Source organism: Pongo pygmaeus, chromosome 19 (genome assembly GCF_028885625.2).
Source record: "Pongo pygmaeus isolate AG05252 chromosome 19, NHGRI_mPonPyg2-v2.0_pri, whole genome shotgun sequence".
Classification (NCBI taxonomy): Eukaryota; Metazoa; Chordata; class Mammalia; order Primates; family Hominidae; genus Pongo; species Pongo pygmaeus.
This window is the reverse complement of record NC_072392.2, coordinates 19,792,607-19,811,554: the sequence shown is the minus strand read 5'-3', so window position 1 is coordinate 19,811,554 and position 18,948 is coordinate 19,792,607. Positions and strand designations below refer to the sequence as shown.

The 18,948-nt window shown below is 41.2% G+C and overlaps 1 pseudogene; it reads right to left on the bottom strand.

Moving 5' to 3' along the window:
• Positions 1–1,045: 1,045 nt before the first annotated feature.
• LOC129017513 (HEAT repeat-containing protein 6-like) overlaps positions 1,046–18,948 on the bottom strand; it is a 35,160-nt pseudogene continuing 17,257 nt past the window's right edge.

Here is an 18,948-nt window from a genome sequence, read left to right as displayed (position 1 = left end):
GACAGAGGAGACTGAGAGGATAAGGAGGGCGAGAGATGGAGAGAGAGACACAAAACGCAAAGAGACAGAGAGAGACGTGCATGAGTAGGAGGTTGAGTTACTCTGGATCCCAGTTCCCAGTGAAAACTGTAGGTCGCCATCACCTAACCACACGTGCAATAAAGTCTTCTGCCTGCTGCTCAGAGCCCTGAGAACCCCTTCTCGTGGAGCATAAAACCTTTGACTACTGCCCTTCCTCACTGCATTTTTGTTTTCTCTTCTGGTGAACTGTGATGTCTTGTCTATTGCCGTCCTGGGCTCAAGGATCCATCAAAAACTGATGCCGCTTTTGGGGAGGATCTGCAGTGCCTTCCACTCACCAGGCTCCCCAGGAAACTTGTGTACTTGGCTTGGGCCCTAAGCAGCTGGGTACATGCTGGGGCTCTGCTTCTCTCTTTCAGTAAGAAGGAGAACTAAGAAAGAGACTGAAGCATGGTCTGCGGAGAAGGCACTTGTGCAAACACCAGGAGAATGAGGGGCCTGAGTTGTCTTCATTTCTCCTAAAAGCATGCATTCCCGGCTGGGCGCGGTGACTCACGCCTGTAATCCCGGCACTTTAGAAGGCTGAGGTGGGCGGATCACCTGAGATCAGGAGTTCGAGACCGGCCTGACCAACATGGAGAAACCCCATCTCTACTAAAAATACAAAATTACCCAGGCATGGTGGCACATGCCTGTAATCCCAGCTACTCGGGAGGCTGAGGCAGGAGAATTGCTTGAACCCAGGAGGCAGAAGTTGCAGAGAGCCGAGATTGCACCATTGCACTCCAGCCTGGGCAACAAGAGTGAAACTCCAACTCAAAAAGAAAAAAAAAAAAACCACATGCATTCTCTCCCAGGCCACTCTAGTGAGGGCATGAAGCACAGCATGTGTGTGCGTGTGTGTGCGTGTTTGTGTGTTGCAGGGGTTACAGTGGACAGGATGTGGGAGGGCAGCTGCAGCTCCAAGCTGCAAGTCTTTCTGATAGAATGCTTAAGATTCCTTGGACCACAGCAAGAGTGTTTTCATTTGCACCCATTTTTATTAGCATTTAAACCTGTATTTTTTGTAGCATGTAAACCTGAAGCTGCTTAACTATTCCTTGAAGCATTTACACCAGTGGTTCCCAACCTTTTTGCTACCTGAGACCAGTTTTCTTGAAGACGACTCTTCCACGGACCCAGGAGAAGGGGAAGGGATGATGCGGAGATGATTCAAGCCCATTACATTTATTGTGTGCTTTATTTCTATTATTATTTAACTGTAATATATAATGAAATAATTACACAACTCACCATAATGTAGAATCAATTGAATCAGTGGGAGCCCTGAACTTGTTTTCCTGCAACTACATGGTTCCATCCGGGGGTGATGGGTGACAGTCACAGATCATCAGGCATTAGGTTCTCATAAGGAGCACGCAATCCAGATCCCTGGCATGCGTAGTTCACAGTAGGGTTCGTGCTTCTATGAGAATCTAATGGCACCGCTCATCTCACAGGAGGCAGAGCTCATGCGGTAATGCGAGGGATGGGAAGTGGCTGTTTCTACAGATGAAGCTTTGCTCACTGGCTGGCTGCTCACCTCCTGCTGTGTAGCCTGGTTCCTAACAGTTGGGGATCCCTCATTTACCCAGCAAGATAAATACATTGTTATGTCAATTGAAATTATTCACCTTGAACCACCCAAAATTACCCTGCGTACCTACACCCACCCAAGGGTCCCGTAGCACACTTTAGGAGCTGCAGACAGTGAGCCTGGAGCTCCATGGAGCATTCCATCCCTTCACCATCTGTGGGCTAACAGGCTGCGTTCGTTTCCTAGGGCTGTTTTATAGTACCACAGACTGCACACCTTCAACAACAGAATGTTACTGTCTCACAGTACTGGAGGCCATGAGTCCAAGATCAAGGTGTCAGCAGGGTGGGTCCCTTCTGAGGCTGTGCAGGAAGGCTCTGTTCCAGGCCTGTCTCCTGATGCGTGGGTGGACGTCTTCTCCCTGTGACTTTTCATTAAGGGTGATTCTGGTGAGGGCTCAGAAGAGGAGACTTGGACAGAATGTTGGTAGATAAATGTGCCAGTGGAAACCAGAGGGTAGACGGGACTCCATCCATACCCGGGGCTTTCTGGGGACAGACCTGTCTAAGCAGCTGCCATTCCCAACCGAATTCTGTTTCTGAAAAGCCAGGCAACAGCTGGGGCTGGGCCCTCTGGGATTTGTTTAGTGACCTGGTTATGTGGGAGGCCTGGAGTGGGTGGTTGGGTGGGGGGTTTATACCCTGAGCACACCCACAGTCTCCTTTGAACAAGAGTATATTTGGTGGGATAGTCTGAGGAACATCAAGCCACACTAAACTACCACAATGCAGCTATAATACATTAAGTATCTGTTTGGGAGATACTGGGTTTTGTTGTGAGTCTACCTTGTCTTTATCCTTGGATGCTTCTATAGCTGATCATAACATTTTCAAGAGCAGGAGACCAGAGAACTCCTCCTGGAAACTTGGGTCTGGTGTTTCCCTGTTCCACCCAAAGCAGGCAACACATGTTAAAAGGTAAATACACTTAAATATATACATATAGAAATATATTCACTTAGCATAAGCATAAAAGTTTAGGAAAACAGTTTAACAAATCTGCTTAGGTTATATCAAGAAACTTACAGTATACATCTTTTGACTCAATAGTTCCCCACCTAGGAATGTTTCCAAAAAAAAATCTCAAAATGCAGATTTCATGCACAAAAATATTCACTGAATAGAAAAGCCTACAAGCCTAAAGCCTAAAACAAATGTTCAGTAATAGAAAAATGGTTAAATAATCATCACACAGTGTTCATTATGTAATCATAAATAAGGATTTCTAACAAGTCAATAATAGAATGCTTACACATTTTACATGTCGCTTATACGGTGAAGTGACAAAAAGCAGGACACTTGCACGTGAATAACCAGCTACCTCTGGGGAGGGGAACTAAGGTGTCAGGGTAGAAGAAAGGCTTCACACTGAATGCTGCTTTGTACTATCTGGATTTTTTTTAGCCTGTGAATATACTACTTTAAGAAATTTTTTTAAATGCATTTTAAAAGTACAGTAACCATTACTAAGGATTTGCTTTTATGTTTTCTATAATGTGGACATATTACTTATATCGGCATACAGTATTTTTAATACATATATGTCTTAACATATTCCTAATATATATTAAGAACAGCTTATTAATTTTATTTTCTGAAGGAATAACAAACAAAACAAAGCAGGAAGACTGACTGCGTAATATGCGGGAACTACTGCTGATTCTTTCATGGTAGAGATCGAGGACATTCTCTTGGGCCCTCAATCTCAGAAGTCAGCAGGGGAAAGCAAGCTCAGTCACCTACATGTTGACAATCAGAGTGTCTGTCAGGTTGCCCAGGGACCAGGCTGCTTTGGCTCGAACATTCAGAGACTTGTCTTCAAGTGACATCAATATTGTATTTGTTGCATCTGAAACAAATATGACATCCTATAAGACAAAACAAAACACTGAAGTTACTTTAGCAGGTCATGCTGCCACCTGTGAAATTCTCAAACTTATTTTCAGATAAAGCTAGAAGCCTTCATGCACATTTCTACTTGGAAATAAAAATTCATCTACTCAATCAATTTACTGTTCTTCTGATATTTTACAATTTGGACACTCAAAAAAATCCCAGGGGAAGCTCCCATGATTTTGGTATGTGCCATGGACACCCGAGAAGCCTATGGATTTTGCTCTTATGAACATCGAATATATAACCTGGCCTAGGACACCAAGCAAAGAGTTATCTGTGAACTCTTTGCTTGATTGATTTCCATCTTGGGAAATGATGTTCTGAAAAAGAAATCCATTTCCAAAACACATCCTATGTACTACACACCACTCAGTGAGATAAATGTCACCAGTAAGAGTGAAAGAGGACATTATTTCCTTCTTAGTAAAAACTATGTCAGCTTTCTAAATGATGACTATCACCTGGTAATGTCCCATTTCATTTTTATTAGATCATTCATTAATTTAAGCATTTATTGGGTGCCTAAGGTCCCAGGCAGTGTGCTAAGTAATTAAAAATTAAAAATAAATAAATACCATATATATACATGGTAATGCCTTAGTTCATTTATATATATGGTATATATATGGTAATATCTGCAGTTACATATATATAACTGTATGTATAACACTATATATATATATGGAGAGAGAGAAAGAGAGTGTGAGAGAGAGTGTGTGTGTGTGTCTGGCTCTGCCACCCAGGCTGGAGTGCAGTGGTGTGATCTCTGCTCATTACAACCTTCACCTCCCAGGCTCAAGTGAGCTTCCCATCTCAGCCTCCCAAGTAGCTGGGACTACAGGTGCATACCACCATGCCTGGCTAATTTTTAAAATTTTTTGTAGAGACAGAGTTTTGCCAAGTTGCCCAGGCTGGTCTCAAACTCCTGAGCTCAAGCAATCCACCCGCCTCAGCCTCCCATGGTGGCATGAGCCACCACGCCTAGCCCATGACCATATTTTAGTAGCAATTAAAGAAATCAGATTACAAAGCAATTTAGTTTCCTTTACCATCCAATGCAGGAGCTCTATATCCACAAAATAGGGGTGTCATGGACTACAAAAGGGGCACAGAAGAGCTAAATAGGCTCACTCTGACCTGTCTGAGACAGGGAAAAGGCACACAGACTCCCAGGGCCCGTGAAGTTGCAGCTTTCACTAAGCGATTCTTGCTGTCATTCAGCCCAAGCAGCACTGTGGTGCACAGGATCTGCCTGTCATTCTGCAATGAGAAGGCTGACAAGGGAAAAATGAGAATGAAATAACTACGAGCCAAAGGCTTCCATAAAAGATGTGAAATATCTGTGTCTGAGAGCATATTCAGGAGTTGAACGCCATTGCGACCTTGAGGCTACCGTGGCAAAGAGCACGTTCAATTCAGATTCCATGATTATCTGAGTACCCACTTTTGTGCAAGACACACGCGGCATCTCATCACATTTAACCTTTATTAAAGTTGCCTTCTTTATAGAAGCTCATTTATATAAATAAGAATGGATGCAAATGTCATTGAGGACTAAGGAAAAAAGCAGTCTGAATACTGCTATTCTGAATAGCAGTATTCTGAATGTTTGTGCTCCCCCAAAATTCCTATGTTGAAATCTTCACTCCCAGGGTGATGGTATCAGGAGGTGGGGCTTTGGGGAGGAGATTAAGTCATGGGAACAGAGCCCTCATGAAAGAGATTAGTGCCTTTATGATTCAGGCCCCAGAAAGCTGCCTGCCCCTTCTACCACTTGAGGACACAGCTCACATGGTGCCATCTGTGAGCCAGAAAGCGAACCCTCCCGAGGCACCAAATCTGTGTCTGTCAGTGACTTGATCTTAATTCCAGCCTCCAGAACTATGAGAAAGACATTTCTGTCGTTTAGAAGACACCCAATTTATGGTATTTTATTATAACAGCTCAAACAGACTAAGACAAATACCATATGTGTTGGACAACAAATCTAAGTATTTTCACATACTTGTTATTTTTCACATGACTATCATCTTACTGATGACAACACCAAGTTTTAGAGAGGTTAAGAGTCAAAGAGCTAGCAAGTCGAAGAGCTGGGCTTCAACTCAGGCCTTTTAAAGTTTGGATATGAAATCTTCCTGAAATCTCTCTGCCTTCCAAGCTTCTGCTACCCTTGCCTCTACCACCTACATTCTAACGCACAGGGGGAAACAGCTTTCCTGATATATTAAGGCTTCAAATTTTCCTATTTGCTGTTCCCCAGTGCCCTCATCCCCAACTCAAGTGAACTAGCACCTTTTCATAAGAGATGCTGCTGAATACTGGTTCAAAATGCAAAAGCACCAAATTCTAGCTCTGGTGCTCCAGCCATGATGTAAGGGTGACAAAACACTCTTACGTCACCGGCAGATTGCTGAAGGCCTCTGGCAAGATGGAAGACAGGACATCACAGGCACTCGCCTGGAGAGTTGGGTGCTCCAAATTCTGCAGGGCTCTGGGTAAAGGACCGTTCAGCATCATAGTCCAGAACATCACCACCTGGAACGGAGGCAAAGGAAAAGCTGCAGCCCAAGACATAACAGGGGAACCAACTTGGAGCTAAGCCTACCAGAAATGGCCTTAGTAGTGAAACATTTTTCCTCAAAGCAGCAGCTTTCTGTAAATGTTTTCATTGGTTCTTCTTCCACAGTGATGAAAGGACTTCAGAAAACAACTGCAGTGTTTAAGTCTCCCATTCAACTCCTGTTGATTAGGAGATTGCAGTCTGATAAAGTTACGCAGCAACAGTGATAATAATCAAGAGGAGACTGAAGATGGTGATGACAGTAACAGCAACAGCAGCGGCAGCTAATGTTCTTCAGAGAGCTCATCCCATGCCAGGCATTGTTCTAAGTATTTTACACGTATCAACTCATTTTATTCCTTGGCACAAATAAATGGGGTCTGTAGCATTATCCCTACTTTTTCACACAAGGAAACTGAGGCACAGACAATACAACTTGCTAATCAGCAGCAGGGGTGAACTAGAATCCAGATCAGTTGACGCTCAGCTAGGGCTTTTTCAACTACTTTGCAGAGTCCGTGTGATAATAAAATGTAATACCCTGTGTAAGGTTTCTAGCGCAGGGCCTGGTACACCTTGGACACTCTTAAATTGGGCAGTAGGTTCTGTTATCAGCACTTTGAAGAACTACCTCACTTCACAGCCTCTAAAGTAGCCATGTCAACAGTTTCTTTTCCATGCTTTATACATATCCTGCGATCTCATGTTCATTTGTGAATCTCTGTGGTTTAGCTTTGTTTTGGTTCTGTCCCATGGACCTAGTCCTAGGTTTTGCTGTGTATTTCACGCACCAGTTCTGTCTTTCTTCTACTTCAGCTCCTGGAAACCCAGTCTGGGTCCTCCCTGCCCCACTCCAGAAGAATGTGGACAAAAAGTGGTTGTCAGTCTCCAGGATGGCACACAATTACACTCACCTACTAATATTTACACCTGTGTAGTCCCCTCCCATACTGAACAGGCTGACCTGTGTAACCAATAGGATGTTGTGGAAATGACAGCATGACACCTCCAAAGCTAGGTCATAAAAAGCACCACAGCTCTGTCTTGCTTTCTTTCCCTTGGATCACTTGCTGTGAAGGAAGCTGGCTGCCATGTCAAGAGGATACTCAAGCAGCCCTCTGGAGATGTCCTCACGGGGAGGAAATGAGTTGAGGCCGTCTGCCAGCAGCCACACTAATTTGCTGGGTCTATGGGTGAGCCACCCTGGAAGAAGATCCTCCAACCCCATCAAGTCTTGCAACCTGTCAGTTGACTGCAACCCTGGGGGCATCTTGATCCCAACCTCGTGTGAGAACTAAGCCAGAATCACTCAGCCAAGCCACTCCTAATTCCTGACCCACAGAAACTGAGAAAATAAATGTACATTGCTTTAAGCTGCTAAAAGTTTAATTTGTTACTCACTAATAGACAAGCAATACAGAAAACATGTCTTTTTTTTTCACAGATGAACAATACCTGAGTGTGAACAGTTAAGAGGCTTGCCCCAAGTCATTTATCTAGCAAAGGGAGAAGTTTGAATTCAAACCTAGTTCTGTCTGATAACAAAGCTCAACTCATTTTCCCACACATGTTATATGAAAGCTTTAGTGGCAGTCTAAGGCAGGGATGAGGGTTAGAGTCTTTAATTCACTGCAAGGATGACAGAAATTGTGAAGGGAAAAGAACAGGCAGAATGTGGAGGGCAGAGGGAGCAAAGACCACCAACACTGAGCTGATTTTGCTTTTAGCACTAAGTAGAAGCCTTTTTTGGTGTGATCACATGCCCTTCATCCATCTTTGGAACTGGCACAGTGTAGGGGTAGCAGAAACAACCTGAAATCACAGGAATTGAATAGAGTCATGGTGGGGCTGGTGGGGGGTTGGGGGGACGCAGGTAACGGAATTACCTCCTATGTGTTAGCATCTTTACATGTCATTCGATTTTTCAGCAGCCTTGTGACTGAAGGGTTATGGTTTATTATTCCTTTTTACAACTAGGAAACCATGCCTATAACCACATATCCATTAAGTGGCTGATATGGTTTGGATGTGTGTCCCCTCCAAACCTCATGTTGACATGTGACCTCCAATGTTGGAGGTGGGCCTAGAGGAAGGTTTTTGGGTGATGCAGGCAGATCCCTACTGAATGGCTTGGTGCTATCCTTGTGGTAATAAGTGAGTTCTTACTCTGTTATTCACACGAGAGCTAATTGTTTAAAAGAGCCTGGCATCTCTCTCTTGTTTCCTCTCTCACCACGTGACATGCCTACTCCCCCTTCACCTTCCACCATGACTGGAAGCTTCTCGAGGCCTCACCAGAAGTAGATGCTGGCACCATGCTTCTTGTATAGCCTGCAGAACAGTAAGCCAGACAAACCTCTTTGAAAAATAAATTGTCCAGTCTGAGGTGTTTCTTTACAGCAGCAGAAAAGAGACTAATACAGAAAATTGGTGCCAAGGAACGGGGTGTTGTTATAAAGATACCTAAAAATGTGGAAGCAGCTTTGGAACTTGGTACTGGGCAGAGGTTGAAAGAGTTTGGAAGGCTCAGAAGACAGGAAGACAAAGGAAAGTTTGGAACTTCTTAGAGACTGATTAAATGGCTGTGACCAAAATGCTGATAGAAATACGGAGAGTGAAAGCCAGGCTGAGGAGGTCTCAGATAGAAATAAAAAAGTATGGAGAACTGGAGGAAAGGTCGCCTTTGTTACACCTTAGCAAACAACTTGGCTGCATTATGCCCATGTCCTAGGGATTTGCATAAGGTTGAACTTAAGAGTAATGACTTAGGGTATCTGGTGAAAGAAATTCTAAGCATCATTCAACAGGTGACGTGGCAGCTTCTCACAACCCTTAGTCAGATGTAGGAGCAAAGGAATGACTTAAAGTTGGAACTTATCATTAAAAGGTTAGCAGAGCATAAAAATGTGGAAAATTTGCACCCTGCCCCTGTACTAGAGAAGGAATCCAAGCTCAGAGCAACTACTTGCTAGACAGATTAGCATGACTAAAAGGGACCCAGATGCTAATAGCCAAGACTATGAGAAAACAGCCTTGAGGGCATTCCAGAAATCTTTGAGGCAACCCCTCCCATCACACACCCAGAGGCCTAAGAGGAAAGCGGTTTTGGGGGCCAGGCCCAGGGCCCCACTGCCCTGCACAGCCTAGGGACACTGCTCCCAGCATCCCCAGCCGTGGCTCAAAGGGCCCCAGACACTGCCTGGTTTTCTGCTTAGCGGGTACAAGCTGTAAGCCTTAGTGGTTTCCATGTGGTGGTAAGCCTGCAGATGCACAGAATGCAAATGTGAAGAAGGCTTGGGAGCTTCTGCCTAGATTTCAGAGGATTCCCTAAGTCTGGGTGCCCATGCAGAAGCCTGCCACAGGGACAGAGCCCCCACTGAGAGACTCTACTAAGGCAGTGCCAAAGAGAGACGTGGGGTTGGAGCCCCCACACACAGTCTCCACTGAGCACTGCCTAGTGGAACTCTGGGAATGGGACACGGCCTACACCCAGCAAAGCCAGAAGGGCAAGGCTGCCAGAAGCCTTGGAGGCCCACCCCTTGCACCAGTGTGCACTGGATGTGGGACATGGAGTCAAGGACTATTTTGGAGCTTTAAGGTTTAATGTCTGTCCTGCTGGGTTTCAGATTTGTGTGGGGCTTGTTGCCCCTTTCTTTTGGCTGATTTCTCCCTGTTGGAATGGGACTGTTTACCCAATGCCTGTACCACCACTGTATCTTAAAAATGAATAACTTGTTTTTGACCTTACAGGCTCCTACGTGGAAGGAACTTGCCTTGAGTCACAGCTGAGATTTTGGACTTTTTAGTTGATGCTGGAAAGAGTTAAGACTTCAGGGAACTATTGGGAATAGGTGACTGACTGTATTTTACAATGAGAGGAACATGAGATTTGTGGGGGCCAGAGGCAGAATGACATGGTTTGGATGTGTGCCTCCTCCAAACCTCATGCTGAAATGTGACCTCCATCACTGGAGGTGGGCCTAACAGGAAGTGTTTGGGTCGTGGGGGCAGATCCCTCTTGAATGGCTTGGTGCTGTCCTTGTGGTAATGAGTGAACTCTCACTCTATGAGCTCACATGAGAGCTGGTTATTTAAAAGAGCCTGGCATCTCCCTCTTGCTTACTCCCTTGCCATATGACATACCTGCTCCCCCTTTGCCTTCCACCAGGATTAAAAGCTTCCTGAGGTTTCCTCAGAGGTAGATGCTGGCACCATGCTTTTTGTACAGCCTGCAGAACTGTGAGCCAGATAAACCTCTTTTCTTGATAAATTGCCCAGCCTCAGGTATTCCTTTATAGCAACATAAAATGGACTAATACAATCATGTTCCCTAAATTTGATCCCATGGCTTTGGATATAAAATCCCTGGCTCTTTGTCTCTTGGGCAGGCTGAGTAACCAGACTAGATTTTATGCAAAAGAAATATTAGTTTTACGATTGCTGGTTATATGTTATACATAAGCCTACCACACACTAAATTGCAAATAAACTGAAATGTAAAATAAAACCTATTTATACTAGTTTCATGTTTTCCTGGATTATAAAACATAATTTTTGACACTGGAAGAAACCATATCATCTACTCCACTTATCACTGAACTTCAAAATAAAACTGCAACTGAAGCACTAATTAAAGAAAAGTATGAATTGACATTTATTTACCAAGAAGACTGGTACTCTCTGATCAGGTGCTGCAGTGGAATCCGGTTTATGCTGCTGTGTTAAGCCTGTGCCCAGTTCTTCCAGAAGCTGCCAAGAAAAAAGTATTACTGAAGCAGAGCATTAGAACTAACGAACGACTTCATTTTAGTCTGGAGATCACCTCAAATCAAGGGGAAACATAATTTGCAACTAATTTTCTTTCTTTTTTCAATCACTCTTAACAGAGGCATTCTTTCAAGGACTGAAATCAACAGCTATATCTTATTAATTTATTACCGAATCAATTCATGGGGTTTACACGTAAGAGCTGAAAACAGAAGAATGTATGTTTTCCTTACCTGAAATCTCTTTAAGCAATCTCAGAATTGAAAGACATGTGGCAGAAGAATATAAAGTGAAGAAAAGGAAGGATATAAAGTGAAGAGAAGGAAAAAGCACTGTGGTTTTGATGAAAATTACCTTTGCTCCATGAAGCTGAATGGATGGATCTGCTTCCCCCATGCACTTGCAAATCACCTCTCCAAGCTCCATCAAGTAGGCTTGAGTCATTGAAAAGTAGCCCCTTGCCAGAAGAGCCAATAGCTGCAAAGAGAGCATGGAATTAACCCTCTAAGACCTGACTGCAAGGCTGCAATATCCAGAAAAGTGTTATATTTCAGAAATCGCTTATAATTTAACAGGGGCTGAAATCTGTTGAATGAAATTAAGAAGCATAATCTTTATTTCATGACTAATATCAATTAACTGTATCATAGTTTTATGGTGCTTTAGTATATGATTGCTTTTCATTAATGTAATCTCATGTAAGTCTTGCAACTATTCTTTAAGGTAGGTATTAATTGAATTTTACAGCTAAAGAAACCAAGCCTGACAAGATTAAAGGACATGTTTCACGTGGCCCAGTTAATTAGCAGCAGACCCCAGGACCAGGCCTAGTCTCAGATCATTTTTGTAGAGAAAAAGTAAACTCTTTTATCTAGGATTGTTTTCTTCCTTTGAAGGAACAATTATTTTGTTACTCTAAGCAGGTACAAGACCAAGGAGAAGCTTATAGAAAATTAAACACTTAAGTTGCAAAAATCAAAAATTAACTCTACAATTTCACTCAGAATTATTCTACAATCTATTACATCCACCTGTCATATAATACCTGAAGTGACTAAAATAATTTGCAATCAAAGAACAAAAAGGAATGAATCTGCTATTTTACAACCAAGGAACACCTCCCCAAAACAAAACAACAACAAAAATACACCACCCATACCTAAAATACAACTCCCGCGAACTGATACATGGCTTGGTTTTACCTGCTCGCTCCTCACGGTCACTCTGAAGGAAGAATGGTTACTTCCATTTCAGAGATGAGGAAATGAAACCTCCTACCTGTAAGGCCTCCAGTTGCATAGGGGATGGTTCGTAGGTGCTTCCTACTGCAGAGCCAGCATCGCTACCTGAACAGGAATCCTCCTTGGGCAGTACGACAATGGAAATGCAGAGTGGAATGAGCCAGCAGGGCTCTGAAGACCCCTTAGGTGAGCTAACTGATGTTTCTTCCAGAGAGGGTCCTGCAGGGGCTTTCTTCCACCAATCAGGAGGGCTGAGGTGAGGGGTTGCTGAATTGCTATTACTGAGTCCAGAAGAACACGGCTGTTGCAGAAGTAGCTGGACTTCAGGTAAAGGTGTGTGGGTGGACCCTATAGCTCCCAAGAGTGTGAGACTTCACACAGGAACATTAACATCTGTCAAAGGAAGCAGTAAGAACTTATTATCATGGGAACAGCTACCGTAAATATGGTAGTTATCCCTGCAGGCAATTAAGAATTAGTAGTTCCTTGTGTAACCTGAATCTAATCAAACTTCTAAACCTCATTTCCAGTTTCAAAATACATGGGACAGGAGAGTAAGTTAACACCATAAAGAAACAATCTGACAAATTGAGAATGTGATTTATTTTGTTATCTTTGGTGACAGAGTTTAGAGTTCACATTCTATAAGACAATTGGGTTGGATTCTTTCCTAAGTCAGTTTGATATAAGAAAGATGGGTGGGGGGACTCTAGATTTAAAAAGACTACAGTGACATAATAATTAAATGCAACGCACATACCTTGAATGAACCCCGGATTTTAACAAGAAATATTTTTAAAAAGCTAAAAGGTCTGTGTCTAGACTCATTTTTTTTTGCATGTGATGTCCAGCTGTTCCAGCACCAACTGTTGAAAAGTATCTGCTCCTTTGTTGTAGATCAGTTGACTATATTTATGTGTGTCTATTTCTGGGCTCTCTATTCTGTTCCATTGATCTGTTTCTCTCTTCCTTGGCCAATATCACATTGTCTTAATTACTGTAGGTTTATAGTAGATTTTGAAGTCAGGGAATGTCAGTCCTTCAGTTTTGTTCTCCTCTAAAAATACTGTGTTGGCTATTCTGGGTCTTTTGCATATCTATATACATTTCAGAATCAGTTCATTGATATCTGCAAAATAACTTGTTGGAATTTTGATTGAGACTGCACTGAATCTATAGATCAAGTTGGGAAGAGGTAACATCTTTACAATATTGAGCCTTCCTATCCATGAACATGGAATCTCTGGTCCATTCATTTAGTTGTTTGATTTCATCAGAGTTTCACAGTTTTCTTCATATAGATCTTGTACATATTTTGTTAGGCTCATACCTAAGAATTTTGGGTTTTGAACATTTTAATGAAAAAAAGTTACTTGAGGATAAAGTCAGATACTTGAAAGGAACCTTTGAGACATGGTGCACTCTCCTCAGCTGAAGATGCAGATAATGAAAAGTTGGTGCAGTGGAATGAGCAGGGCTTGTTTTCAACTTATTTCTGCCATGAATGTGATGGGAAACCTTAGGGGAAGACTTAACTTTCTGGGTTCCTCTTTTACACATTAGTGTAAGTAGTGAACTGGACTTAGTTACACCTCATTATCTCATTTGAGCCTCATAAAAATCTTATGATGGAGTTATAATTCTTGCTGTTAGGAAGAAATTAGGGTTCAGAGAGGGCCACGGCCATGAGATGGCAAAAATGGGAGTGGGCCCCAGACTCTTGGATTGACTTCAGGTCCCATACTCTTCCCACTATGTCACAGAAAACATCCACTGTTCCTTCCTTGTTACAATTCTGCCTGAAAAACTGAACTCATCAGAATGTGGTCTGATCTGAAAGCTTGCAAACAAAAGAAAGGCAAATCTACAAAAGGCAAGTGTTTATAGCACACATACATTATGTGTGGGAGGAAATAATAAGACTGCACTTAGTAAAGATTTGAAGTTCTGGGATTTTATCTGAACTTCATAGGAAATAACGTTAAAGAAGTTAAATTTTGTATTCCAGTTTTTCTTTCCAAAAAGTAGGTAATCTCTACCTGTACATCTGTCTGTCTAACCATCCATCCCTCCTCTACCTATGCATAAGGGATATAAACTAACATACTCCTGAGGGGGGCTGCTTGCACCTGGCTCAATCTTAATTCTAAAGGGATACTCTGGTCACTGCCCTGGGCATTAAACAGGCATTAAACTTTACAATTAATTCTCTAGCTCACTTCCACTGGGACTTGAGGGGTCAATTCTTGCAACAGCTTATACCCCTGAAAAGCTGAGAAGAATAAGCAGAGATCTCTTAAGAGTTATATAAATGCTTTGAATATATACATATATCTATATCTATATATATTTACTAATAGTCTGCATCTGACTGATATAAAGAAGCCATCAGTTTTAAGCCACTACAAACCTTTGTGGCAAATATAAGGCTTTATCTGGTTCCAGACTTTGGTCAGCAGGCTGTTTTAGATGATTATAAGGTGCATTTGATACTAAACTTGCAAGGCACTGTAAAACACAAAAAGTAGTTCATCAAAAGGCTTGATTAAACCACAGCATAGAAACAAATTTTGCAGCATTTAATTAAAAAAGAAAAGTTTTCACACAACTAAAAATTAGCCCTTTTAAAAAAAAATAACACTTGTATTCTCATTGGTACAACTAAAGATAAAGAAGTATTTTTAGCAAATAATTTATTAGGACATACAGAGATTATAGGTAAGATCAGTCAAGTAGGTACAGACTTCCAAACAGTGTATTTTTAATAAAACTATTACATAGTTATATTCTTAAGTCAAGTTACTTTTGGGCTATGTAAAACAGTATACAAAGTTAAAACAGAGAAGGCCCCTCTGGAACCCACAGTTGATACATTACCTTAATTATCTGAGTAAGGATCTGTGAGAATGATTCCAACCACCAAAGCTAACAAAAGACATCTGTGCGACTCTCTAATGCTGGAAGCGATCATGACGGAGAAGGGGATAAAAGCCCTCCTGTGTCACTGGTATCTTCAGCAACAGAAAGAAACTGCTTTGAGCCTTCCAAGATGGCAGATAAAACTTGCAGAGCACAGGCACATGTCTGAAATTTTGGGATGATTCACACTGATTAGTTGAAAATTAGGAATCAGATTCCCTTCTTCCTATACATATTTAATGTTCAAAGTATTTACAATCATTTCAATTGGAAGAATAAAGGCAATGGGATTATCTGTTAGTTCCTAAAAACTAGGTCACTTGCATCCCACACCTAAAAAAAAATCTTTATTTTATTCTTATTTTAGAGACACAGTCTCGCTCTGTCACCTAGGCTGCAGTGCACTGGCGCAATCATAACTCACTGCAGCCTCAAACTCCTGGGCTCAAGCAATCCTCCCACGTCAGCCTCCCAAGTAGCTAGGATTACAGGTGTGTGCCACCACACCTGGCTAAAAAAAAAAATCTAGAAACCCATTGCTGTTAGGTTTTTTACAGTAAGAAATAAACCTAAGCTATACCACAGCACAAAAATCTGAAATCCTAAGCATGAGAATAAGGATTAGAGGCCTGGTTTATTCAAGCAGAATGCCAACTGAAAAGTTAGAACTAAACAGCCCATGGGGTAGAAAAAATACATGTGCCTAGAGTCTGTTTCCTATCAAAGTTCCTGAGAACATTATGCCTCATATTCCACTCTGAAGTATGTGTGTTCAATGTTAACTTAAATAGGACTTTAGGAACTTTGTGTACATACAACTTGGCAGACATCACTAGTGATCCAACTTTTAGAAACATTCTTAGGTACAGGAAATAACATTGCCTGCAGTGACAATATTTGACAATTCAAAAAAGGAATACCATTAAGTACAATCTTATGAATGGAAAGGACAAAAAGTACATCTTTGTCATGGACTGCTGTATTTGTCAGCAAAGGTGTCATTGGCACCAAGATTTTCTTTATAAGGTTGAAAGATTACTTTCAATTGGTACTCTGACAATTTTGTAGTATTAAAAATCAGAAAGGAAAAGAAAGCCCAACTTTACAAAAACGGGATATAGGTAATAAGCATAGGACTATTAATACGGAATAATATTGTACTCTCTTTGGCCAGCTCATCCAAAAATGACAATTAACATTTCCAGTCAAAAAATTTAAAAGCAAGGAATCAACATTACAATTCTAGAATCTAACCTAAATAGTTACTCAATGTGAAGCATATCTGAGTTTGGAGCAAAAAAGGTTTTCCCAAAAGCCTTCAATTATATTATCTCCAAACAACTAGGTAATAAATCACCAGGCAGGCCTTTTATAGAGTGGAGTTGTAGAAATCTAGACTTACTGCTATGAAGAGAAATTTGAAGTACAGTAGCATCAGACTTCAGAATTAAGCATAATCCCCTAAGGTGGGAAATTGACAATGTATTAGGAAACCGTGTGTATATGTGTGAAAAAACGAGAGAGCGAGAGCATGAACACAAGTCAGCTGATCCAAAAAGGACTGAGACCAGGGGCTGGCAAACTTTTCTGTAAAGAGCCAGTGTCCACATTTTATATTTTAGACTTTGCAGGCCAGTTTCTGTCACAACCACCCAACTCTGTGATTGTAGCACAGATGCGTAAAGGAATAAATGTGGTTGCGTTCCAAAAAGACTTGATTTACGGACAATGAAATCTGAATTCCATAACAATTTTCACATATCATGAGATACTATTGTTTTATTTTAAAACCATTTAAAAGTGTGAAACCGTTCTTAGCTCACAGGCCATACAAAAGCAGGTGTTGGGCCAGATTTGCCTTACAGGCCACAGTTGGCCAATCCCTACCAGAGGCTGGTCCAAACTCAACAAGATAGATCTTACGCTAAACCTTCATTTCTTTAGAAGACAATTAAAAATCACAATTCCAACAGCTCACAAACTGAATGAAATTAAGAATCGAATGGAAAGAATTGAACTAATGTTCCAAAAGTCAAACATTTTAGCATAATTTTGGCATCTTCAGGGGAAAATCATGACTATCACAGATGAAAACAAATGTCATTGAAATTGGTTATTTTTTTCCACTAAGTTATAAAATCTATATAAAAATTTGATACTATATCAAATTGTACTTCTCACAGTTCTGAGTTAATTTCCTTTAAACTCTGTTTAACATATCTTTGTTGTTATAATTGTTACTTAAGATACTGAATCTGGTACAAGTTTTGCTTCATTTGTTCTTGTATCAGTATTTAGTATCTTGTTTTCCAGTTCTAATCAGCACTTTCCGCGGAAATTACTAATGTACAAGCAAATCGTAACAGGTGGAGTCTCCAGAGAGCTCATCTTGTTAAGTTTCTATTGTCTGAATATTTAAAACGATGAATGAAAGGCTTTTCAGTCTTACAAAAGTTAGTGTGCTTGGTCTTACTAGTGTATAGTTTCGTCTCCTTGGACATGAAGGCTTGTCTAAAGCTAATAAAACAGAAAAGTACTTTTCCTTTTTTGCTACTTAAGAACGTAGCAGAAATGCTTGCTGAGGTAGCTTAGTCAATCCTAATTTTTTTCTCTTTATGTGTGTTTGGTCTCACAATATTTCTGGAAGGGTGACAAAGAAGTCCCTGCTGGGAGTGGGTACCACTGAAGTTTCCATGCAGGGCACATGACTGTTCACATGTTCTTTTATTGGATCTCACTTCCAAAGTCAGTTGTCTTTTACATAACGGCATTTCAACACTGTGTCAGGGACTCTGGGTCGGGAGGTATCTAAGTGATATGGTTTAGCTGTGTCCCCACCCAAATCTCAACTTGAATCATATCTCCCAAAATTCTCCTGTGTTGTAGGAGGGACTCGTGAGAGGTAACTGAATCATCGGGGCTGGTCTTTCCCCTGCTATTCTCATGATAGTCTCACAAGATCTGATGGGTTTACCAGGGGTTTCTGCTTTTACTTCTTCCTCATTTTCTCTTGCTGCCGCCATGTAAAGAAGTGCCTTTTGCCTCCTGCCATGATTCTGAAGCCTCCCCAGCCATGTGGAGCTGTAAGTCCAATTAAACCTCTTTTTCTTTCCAGTCTCGGGTATGTCTTTATCAGAAGTGTGAATACAGATACACTAATTAAAGACTGCCTGTTCTTTGCTAATACACTAAGCAAAGATTGCCTGTTCTTGCCTGGCCATATGAGAGAAAATCTACCATTCCGTAACAGTTAACAATTCCAACCTTTTCATTCTCTTTTCTAGTTATACCATCTATTATCTAGATTTCGATTTGTTTTCACTTTTTATAGTTATCTAAAAGAGCAATAAATCATCATCATGAAATTTGTAAATCGGGATAATTCTCAAGGTACCAAGACAAAGGTTTGCCCTGTAGTTTGTTTAAGACAAGTCTTGATGATATTCTCCATAATATGCCTTTATAACACCTAAGGAAATCATATACAAGAAATTCTTAAATTAGTCTTGTTATTTTTATTGATAATTTGCTCTGTCCCTTTTGGAAGCATATAAGATGTGCTCTCTGAAGCACATTTCCAACATGGAAACGTGATCATTTCCCAAGTATCACGGCACTGCCAAATCCTAATGGACATTTCTAAGTTTTCTTCTCCCCAATTAACCATTCTAGCATATTCTGTTTCAATTTCCTAAAAAGTAGCCGCTGTTTATTGTTGGCATTCTGACTGGAAGAGTCTAATCACCTTTTCTTCCATCCATTTGTCTTTAGAAAATTTCTTAGTACACCAGTTAAAATTGTGCTTCCAGCTGAGTATGCCATGGGTCATATCAGACCTGCCATAAAGTCAAAACTAATCACTAAGCACTTCAATGACAAGATAAACTACAGTTGTCTTATTTAATC